This window comes from Ctenopharyngodon idella, chromosome 14 (genome assembly GCF_019924925.1).
Source record: "Ctenopharyngodon idella isolate HZGC_01 chromosome 14, HZGC01, whole genome shotgun sequence".
Classification (NCBI taxonomy): domain Eukaryota; kingdom Metazoa; phylum Chordata; class Actinopteri; order Cypriniformes; family Xenocyprididae; genus Ctenopharyngodon; species Ctenopharyngodon idella.
In genome coordinates this window covers 29,429,054-29,438,224 of record NC_067233.1, presented here as the reverse complement: position 1 = coordinate 29,438,224, position 9,171 = coordinate 29,429,054, and positions in this window count along the sequence as shown.

Sequence of the window (9,171 nt, the reverse complement as noted above, 5' to 3'; positions counted from 1 at the left end):
TGCTGTATTTTCTGGAATTTCCTTCCAGGCTCTGGTTTATTCTTTAAACGTGTTTCATGTTCTGATGGTGATACACATAATAATATGTACACATATGTACACAATCAACTAATCAAAACTATTAACAGAAAGCACATTCCATTTCAACATCACACAAGCTGCTGGAAATGCAACATAAAGCCTTTACATTAAAAAGTTCCAATCAGGCATTTATTCATAATTGAATATACTGAAGGTTACACTCAAATAAGCTTTTGATGGTCCACTTTAGACATTCTAACTATAAGTAACTTTGCAACTACATGTCAACTAACTCTCATTGGAGTATTAGTAGACTGCAGTCGACTGTTAGTAGATTGTTAGGTTAAGGCTAGGGTTCGGGTTAGTAGAATAAGTTGACGTAGTTGCAAAGTTACTTATAGTTAGTAGAATGTCTAAAGTGGACTATTGAAATAAAGTGTTACTTTATAATATAATATAACAAATGCTGGGATAGTCTTCCAGCACCCATGACTCTACAGGACAAGTGGTTTTAGACAACGGTCATGTTCCAGGTTTATTGTTTAAAATGGCCTATTTTAGAGAACATATTGCTGTATGTTTCATCATATATTTCACGTCTTTCATCATCATGCAGGGTGTTTCCTTATGGAAATGCATGAATAACATCATAAAGCTGAGGGGAAAACAACATAATCAGACAAGCTGGGTAAGAAAACATTGAGCTGTTGAGCATATAAATGGCATATAAAAAGTTTAAGGGTTATAATAACAAGCCTTTTGTTCTGACTCAACAATATACATACATACCTAGACAGTGCAGTCGTGTAATGCAATATTGAGCGGCTGGCTGGAGAAGCAGTGTGTGAGTGACTAATAGTCACACTGCGCTGGAAAGAACGTCAGCATGATACTCAAACCTTGATTATTCAAACCTCATCCGCTCTTATTAAGAAAATGGGAGAGGTTTTTGCTTGTGAAAAACTGCCACAGTGTGAACAGTTGTTAAGATGTTGTTTTGGGTGGTTACTTACAGAACAAAAGACTTCAATCATCTACCAAGCAAAATAGTCCAGTCACTTTGACATCCACACAATTTGAGGCAACATTCATATCTGTGCAGAGTTACCAATGTTTACACTGCACAAATAAATAAATAAAACAATATTGTCAGAAAAATCATTTACAATGTTTACTTCATAGCAATGTGTTTTGTCAGCTGTGGCCATTTCATGTAATGAGTGACAGAGAGTAGCAGATGTACCCGGCGTCAGGAGGAAGAACAAATTGAGATGCCTGTCCTGTGATTAAATGCTAAATAAACCTTTCTTTACATTACAGAGACGTTTCAATGCACTCACATATAGTACTCGCATATACAGTTGTGGTCAGAATTATTGGCATCCTTGGTAAATATGATCAAAGATGACTATAAAAATGAATCTGCATTGTTTATTCCTTTTGATCTTTAATTCATAAAATTAGCAAAAATCTAACCTTTCATTAAAGGAAAAGAATTGAAAGTGGAGGGAAAATCACATTATGAAATAAATGTTTTTCTCCAAAACACGTTGGCCACAATTATTGGCACCCCTAGAATTTTTTATGAGTAAAATATCTCTGAAGTATATTCCCATTCATATTTACATTTTTTTTAGCACACCAGGGTGATCATGAACATGAAATTGTCCAGCCATGACTTCTTGTTCCACAGGAATATAAACGTGAGGAAACACAAAGGCCAAATTCCCGTAATCATTCATCACAATGAGTAAAACCAAAGAATATAGTTCTGATGTGCAGCAAAAGACTGTTGAGCTTCACAAAATAGAAAGTGGCTATAAGAAAATAGCTAAAGCATTGAAAATCCCCATTTCCACTATCAGGGCAATAATTAAGAAGTTCCAATCAACTAAAGATGTTACAAATCTGCCTGGAAGAGGACGTGTGTCTAAATCGTCCTAATGCGCGGTGAGAAGGAAAGTTTGAGTGGTCAAAGACTCTCCAAGGATCACAGCTGGAGAATTGCAGAGATTAGTTGAGTCTTGAGTCTCAGAAAGCCTAAAAAACAAATGATCAAACAGCACCTACATCCCCACAAGTTGTTTGGGTGGGTTTCAAGAAAAATCCTCTGCTCTCATCCAGAAACAATCTCCAGCATATTCAGTTGTCAGACTTCAAAGGGGACCGGCTTCTATGGTCAGATAAAACTAAAAAAAAGAGCTTTTTGGCCGCAAACCCACCAGATGGGTTTGGTGCACACATGGATAAAAAGCACCCCATGTCCACGGTTAAATATACTGCTGGATCTTTAATGTTGTGGGCCTGTTTTTCTGCTGGAGGTCCTGGACATCTTGTTCGGATACATGGTACATGGTAACAGATAAAAAATCAAAACCTGAACACTTCTGCTAGAAATCCAATAATGGGCCATGGTTGGATCTTCCATCAGGACAATGATCCAAAACAAACATTAAAACCCACACAAAAATGTGTCACTGAGCACAAAATGAAGCTTCTGCCATGGCAATCCCAGTCCCCTGACCTGAACCCTAAAGAAAATGAGTAGAGTGAACTGAAGAGAAGAAGCACCAACATGGAGCTGGGAATCTGAAGGATCTGGAGAGATTCTGTACGAAGGAATGGTCTCTGATCTCTTGTCAGGTGTTCTCCAAACTCATCAGGCATTATAGGTGAAGACTCAGAGCTGTTATCTTGGCAAAAGGAGGTTGCAAAAAGTATTGAATAAAAGGGTGCCAATAATTGTGGCCAACGTGTTGTGGAGAAAAACATTTATTTCATAATGTGATTTTCCCCCCACTTTCAATTCTTTTCCCTCAATAAAAAGGTTAGATTTTTGCTAATTTTATGAATGAAAGATCAAAAGGATAAACAAAGCAGATTTATTTTTACAGTCATCTTTGATCATATTTATCAAGGGTGCCAATAATTTTGACCACAACTGTATCACTTTCCACGAATAGGTTACAAAATAGATCAAAATATCATTTTAAAAAATATTTATTTATGTAACATTTGCATTTTTTTTCATGAGAGATTTTAGCAGCGTTTTCACAAAATTACCAAAATTTCTTCATTTTTTTCCAACCCTGTTACCAAAATTTGGGACATTCCTGCATACAGATTTGTTTACTGATCTGTTTTGTAATGTGTAATCACACATCTAGCTACAAACATTAAAAAATAAATAAATAAATAAAAATACGCCAGAAAGAGTAAGAGGGTTGTATGCAACAGAGTTGCAGATTTATTTAGTTTAAATTAAGCTGACATTCACTAAGGAAAAGCTCATTTGGGACAAACTGTTGGTTTGTACTTATATTTTGCATAATATTGTTTAGTCCGATCGTTTACTTTCAATAACTTTGGTAATGGTTAAAATGAAGGACAGTGTTGATGAATGTTGTCAACACTATAATTTGTTTAAAAAATTATATTTAATTGTTGGCAGAGAAAATGACATTTGTGCCTTAACTTGTTTGTGGAAAGTGACAATAATTGAACAGTTTGTAAAAGTTGGAGGTTTTCAGCTGTTAAAAATTGTGGTTTGAAGATTACGTAATATCTCATAAAACTATATATTAAAAAAAGGTTCAAACAGAGCACAATGATATAAACAGATTTGGGAAATAGTTGTAAAAATTACATTGAAGATTGAAGAAATTCCTTTTCCTGTAGCACTACATACATCTTTTTCAAAATATTGGTTTAAAGTAAATGATCAACAGAAAGCTTTGTTGGCATGACCTGCACAGTTTTTATTGCTGAATCTGAGGGGTTTTTATAGTTTAAGCTCTGTGCTCAAGCGCATTTAACTTTATTTGAAACCACAACTGTGCGGTTAAAGTATGATACATAATCCACAAAATGATAAGTTTATGTAGTCCTCCCATTTTTAAAGATTTACTGGACAAAGCAGAATCATGTAAATATGGCTGTCACATTAGCTAGATATTTAATGCCTTCATCCAGGAAAATTCGAACATAAAAACATAAATCCAAACAGAAAGATAGTTGACATGCTTAGCTGTTTGTTTAATCATTACAACAGTTATGATTCCTCACGCCACAATTATAACAATAACAGCACAGATAAATGATATTGTTGGAACCATTTTCAAAACGTTTTTTTTTTTTTTTCCAGCTGATGAGCGACAAAAACACTGACAGCCAATCAGAATCCATCCTGCTTTAAAGAGCTCAAGCATTTAAGGGGCAGACAACAAAACTGCAGTACGAGCTTATATTAAACAGAATGATATCGTCCGCTGTTGTGAATACTAATATAAATATCATTATAGTTATCTTTATAGTTGTCCTTCGTGTGAATGGGCCTTTAGCCTATTGTTATCCTGTGTATTCAAACCCCTGTGTTTGACTTTGTTTGTCAGTCGTTACATTTACACTACATACCTGTTGTGTTTCCTGTTCCCCGTTGGATTATTATCTTTCTGTTTGGATTTATGTTTTTATGTTCGAATTATTGTCATCTATTTTCCCTGTTTGGATTATCTTTGGTTGTGTGTTTGTTTAATGAATACTTCTGCAATTAGACCCTGGCCTCTCTTCCCTGCTCACTGTGACAATTTGTATACTTTGTGTGGGATGTTTATTGTCATCTATAGCATTCTAAAGCAGTCCTGGGTCAAGGGTGAAGATCTGACATGCACAATAGAGCTAGAATGACATCAGGTGACATGCACTGTGACAAAACTAATGAAACTGCTCACTTTTATAGCTACTACTACCATTCCAGTTGTTTTGTTGGTATTTGTGTGAACAGCATACGTATATCTGTATTGTGTCAACAGTTAGGAGTAAATTGCACTGTGAATGAATTTGTATAAAATAAAGGAGCTTAAAGAAGTTTTTTTTTTTTTTTGTCGTTTTAGGGGCTGTGAAAAGCTTGACCATGTAATGCTGTAAAAAGCTTGACCATGTAATGCACAATATGTAACGCTTAAGTAGTAGTAAATGAAATAATTTCTCAACAGTCTTATCAAGACTTTCTGTCCTTCTGTGTGTAACCCGTCCGGTCCTACTCGCTCCACTCAGGGGTACGTTTCCCGAAAACATCGTTAGCCAACTATGGTCGTAAGTCCCATTTAACTCGATAGGTAACGATGGAACTTGTGACCATAGTTCGCTTTGGGAAACACACCCCAGAGCGAGACCTGAATTGGCATCTCCGACATGGTAGGTGGGTGCTAACAAGGATGCTAAAGACTGCAGCCTCTGCAGTAGTCTGACTACCCTGTGAAGCCCACTTGGGTTTCTATGGCCCTGGCCCAAATGGCACCCTAAACACTCACGGCCTTCCTACGAGTCCGCACTTCCGTGACATAACGTCGCTTTGACTGTCGGGAAGAAATCTGCCGCGGAGCTCGCACCAGTGCGGGCTCAGCAAAAGTATGCATCGAGGGCACATATCGGCCTGCAAAGGGGGCGCTCGCGAGCACCCTTCTGAAGCCTAAAATTGACAAATGGGACACCCTACGGTCTCGTGGACTTAACGGACACGCGCACGCGGCAGCCATTGTAAGTCCACAAGACCGAAAGTGCATAGAAGTGTGCCATTTGGGACAGGGCCTATGTAGCCATACGAGAAGATCTTAGATATTGTTCTTGAATTGAGAAAACTCTCCAAAATTGTTTGTGAAGTTTATGTTTCTGTAACATATTTAAAATCAGACAACAATCATACTCTGTCATACATTTTGATTTTTGCTGAAATTGTGCTAAAAAAATGTATTTTCCAGACTGGTCTGGTTAATATGCATGTGTGTTCTAGAGATTAAGCAAAGGATTGCCTTCCTTGGATTGCTGTGCACTGTATTCTTATGTTTAATGGTATGGAAATAAAAAGGGACAATGTATTCACATGTAAAACAATGGTATCCAACCCTGCCCTAGAGAGCTAACGTCCTGCAGAGTTCAGCTCCAACCCTAATCAAACACATCTGAACCAGCTAATAGGCCTTTATCACAGTCTGTGTGTTGTCACATCCAGCTCCAATTAGTAGCGTAATCGAATTTCTGCCTGCATTATTGTCAATAGTTGGTCACTAAGAAAATGAAACTAGTTGAACTTGACAATAAACTTAAATGTGTCAATGGTTAGTCTTATATGATACTACATACTACAGTATGTGTAATCTTTATAATGTAACATTATCTGAGTGAGGCGATTGTCAGCACTGCCAGTGTTGTCATAAGATAAATGAAGATCTGCATGATTGATATAATATTAAAATGAAGATTTTTAATATTATAGCTTTTTTGTTGCAGCGTATTTATTATGATTAATCTTTATTCTTAATGCTATCCAATCAGTGAGCTCAAATCCAGATGATATGACACGTTTAAGATGATCAAACCAGTTATTTTTGAACGATCAACTTTGGGTTGGAAATACTCCTTTATTCGAACAACTTCAATTTGATCTAAAACTTGATTGTATCAGAAAATAATGTAAGTGCATTAAACTAATGTGAACATTATTATTGTTTAAACTGTAAAGTCTTTACTCATAATTAATATTTTATGTGATGTATAACCATGTCTAATTCTAATGATCTTTAACATGATATGTATTATGTATTCTATTCTTGCATTTCTTTAATAAAAAGGTGGTCAGACTCTGAAGTATTGCACATACACATACACACTTGTGCACTCCCTTTAAATCATGAAATATGTGCTGGAATAACATGACACCATGTTTCTTTGTTTCATCACACCCTATTAATGATTGTAAACTGTGGTTGATGTGTTAAGATGACGTATCTGTGATGAACTGTACATCTTTAAATCACAATCCTGTTCTATGGGTACTGCCTGTTGTGATTATGCCGTTTAATGTTGTTTTTTTTGTCACTGTTTTAGCCTGAGTTCTAGTTCATTGTTTGCTGCTATAGTTACTAATTAGTCTCACACCTGTTCTTTGTTGATTAATGATCTTTCTTAGTGTATTTAAGCCCTCAGTTTCCTCTGTTTTTTTTACAGTCTTTGTATTCCTCGATCATTCTGTCACGCATCTCCTTTTGGATTCAACCGCATGGCATCTGTGACACTTCCACTGATACAAGCTACAGTAGAAGTTATTTTACACTATTTGAAGCTCCCACTTGTCAAACGTGGAGTGGTGAATTTCTCAACAAATATTGATATATGTTATTAATTAGATACCTTTTATGAATTATTCAGAATTTCATTTTGCAGCAATCACTAGCCCTAACTGATATTTATGACTTTTAAAGTTATTTTCATAATTTAGTAATTGGTACAATATCCGGTACCAATTACTAAAAGTCAACGTTCAACTGTCATCTCAGCCCTTGCTAGAGGCTTCTCACCTGAGAGATGTAAACCCTTCTTTGAGGTGAGGCAGACTTGATTGACATCTTACTTGACATGCCTGATCAGGGTGTAGTTTCTCATTCAGTCAAATCTCATTTACTTTGACACTGTACATGCAGCATTAAACTGATGGGTAACATGAAGCAGGAATGAATCAAATCTAACAATAACTGGATCAAAAGGGGCTGGTTTGGTTTTGTGGTATTCGCAAAGAGTTATAAACTGTGGTAAGCTGTATGTCCACCCAGTAAGGCCGTGGATCATTTATAAAAAAAACAGTCTCTGTCAGCCACAAAACTAAAAGTGCACATGGTAGGGTTTTACAACAATAATATACACAGAGGGACCATCTGTAGACACCAAGACAACACAAAACAGACAAGGGTGTGACACTGCAATTCATTCAAACTGAATTAGACTTATTTTTATTTGTAAATCATGTGCCTTTTATAGTCAGAGTCCTGTGTGCTTCTGCCCTCATTTGACAGGTGTCCTGATGGGGGTGTGTTCAATACAAGACCTGATTTTCAGGATATCAGATACCTTTAATTACTCTGGATGTGCCGTTGTGTTAATATATTATCTGCTGTATTTCCTGTGGTTTGAGTGGGTTAAATGGTGTGCAGTGGGATTTGTGAATTCTCCTGTTAGCGGTTTGACTCCAGTTTTGTACACAAACCAGCTAGAAGCTTTTGCACAAATTTTTTCTTCCTCACAAAATGTGCTGGTATGTTTCACTGGCTTCTGAACAAGCACCAATTCAAGACACTGTACTTGCGGCTAAAGGAAAGCCTGGAAGAAATTATGTCATACAGGAAAAGCTCTCAGAAAGTGTTACCTTAAAAAGAGCTTTTCCGCACATCTCAACAATGCAGGCAAGACTTTAAACGCCATCCCAGATCCTGCGGGCTTGTTTCAGACAACAGGAGAGTCTGTACAGCCTCGGCCCTTCAGCCATTCGGACATGCCCACCTGGAAATTATTTTCTTAATCACTCTTGATTTCAAGTAACAGTGGCTGCATCCGAAAGCTTAGGCAACTATTTGTTGACTTGTTTGCAGGCAGAGTTTGCGCACAAAGGTACCTCACAAAACTAATTTTGGACAGACTACTGAGGTAGCATAAAGGTTTGATCTACAACAACAGAGCAAGCTTTGGTGATAACTAAGCAAATATTAAATTACGACAGTAATAATTTCTCGCTAGAAATTACTCAAAAAATAGAAAACGTTGAACAAAACGTACATTTACACACAAACTGACCTCCAACTGCAACTTTCAGATGCCATCTTCATCTTTTTAGCTCAATTGTCACAGAATGAAACACACAGGATTATAGGACATCACAGGCAGCGAAGCATACATCAAGGCTGCCTTCAAAAATCAATCAGATGAAGGTATCAAAGACAGGAAGTGACACAATCATTGGATTTAGACGTGCCTTGTTGCCTTCGTACCTCCGTATGCTGCCTGCGGAAGCAGCTTTTGGACGCAGCCAGTATCTAAACACCCCTAAAATAAAATGAATTTACTTGAGAAGTAAAATTTTGCAATATATTAAGAACGGTTTTCAATTGATTTATTGTCAAAGAATTTTTGCTGTTGATACATCTAAACTTAAAAAAACAAGATAGAAAATGGGGTAAGAAAAAAATTCTCTTAACACAAGTCAAAACTCATGACGGAGTAGGTATTTTTCACATTTTTACTGGAAAACCACATTGGTGCATTGCAGAGTCTGTAAATGTTTTTAAACCTTTATGCCAAGTTTTTGATGTGAGGAGGTCCAAA